At 51.9% G+C, this 1,026-nt stretch overlaps 1 long non-coding RNA gene across 1 annotated transcript; it reads left to right on the plus strand.

Moving 5' to 3' along the window:
* The first annotated feature begins 206 nt into the window (after positions 1 to 206).
* On the plus strand, positions 207 to 1,020 carry LOC123057974 (uncharacterized). The gene is made up of 3 exons (XR_006427020.1): positions 207 to 250; positions 776 to 890; positions 965 to 1,020. It is a non-coding gene; the product is annotated as an uncharacterized lncRNA (long non-coding RNA).
* Positions 1,021 to 1,026: the final 6 nt, after the last annotated feature.

Consider the following 1,026-nt stretch of genomic DNA (forward strand, 5'->3'; position numbering starts at 1 on the left):
TGTGCCGGCGCCTGAAATTCTGACTGTGGAGGAAGAGAACACCACTCGACACACGGTGACCTTCGCGAATCCACTGATGAGTGCTCAGCAGCCTTCCCTCTTCATGACGCACCACGTCCCAGAGGACCAAGCTGGCGCAACGAAGGAGGCGATACGCCAGGCGGGACTCATGATGGAGCAGCTGAAGACCATCCGGGACGCGAGCTAGGCAGCTTATGACGCCAGCTCTGCCCTCCAAAGCAATGTCCAGGTCAGTCGACTGCTGTTTGTTCTGTTGGATATGCTACCAAAAACTTTTCTTTTCCGGGATTTATATTAGTCACCCACTGGGTGTGTCGAATAAACTCCGTGTTAGCGGGGGCACGCTGAGTGCACCCGCTGGGTGTAGTCCCCAAGGCTAAGGTCGACTGCTGGCAGTCGGCCTTAGGCTTTATGATGTCAATCTTTCTGTCAGTCGACCGGTCGACTGGATTTCACAAACCGGTGGGGGCACGCTGAGTGCACCCACTGGGTGTAGTCCCCGAGACTGTGGTCGACTGCTTGCAGTTGACCACAGTCTTAGAGAATGCATCTCGCACACTTTTTTTTTTGAGGTCGACTGGTCGACTTTGTCTTCAACAGGATTAGTGGGGGCACGCTGAGTGCACCCACTGGGTGTAGTCCCCGAGACTACGGTCGAATGCTTGTGTTCGGCTGTAGTCTTAGAAACGTGTGTTTTTCCCTTTTCACTCGGAAGTGAATTATTTTTGACATTTAGTCGATTGGTTCTTCGCAGAACTCTTGTGATCTTGTGACTCGCTACTCAGAACTGGAACAGAAGCATACTCAAGTCGAGCTGAGCTTGAAGCTGGTTCAGGAGAAGCTGACAAAGGCAAAGGAGGAGACTGAAGGTATGTTTGGTGAGACCCTGACGACTGCTTTTCCTCTTGCTTGTTTCAACATCTGATCTTGCTGTGTCTTGCAGGTAAGGTAAGGGAGGCCCAGCAGAAGAAAGACCTTGAGCTAGCTGAGAAGATCAAGCTTGCT

Source organism: Triticum aestivum, chromosome 3A (genome assembly GCF_018294505.1).
Source record: "Triticum aestivum cultivar Chinese Spring chromosome 3A, IWGSC CS RefSeq v2.1, whole genome shotgun sequence".
In the NCBI taxonomy this organism is placed as follows: Eukaryota; Viridiplantae; Streptophyta; class Magnoliopsida; order Poales; family Poaceae; genus Triticum; species Triticum aestivum.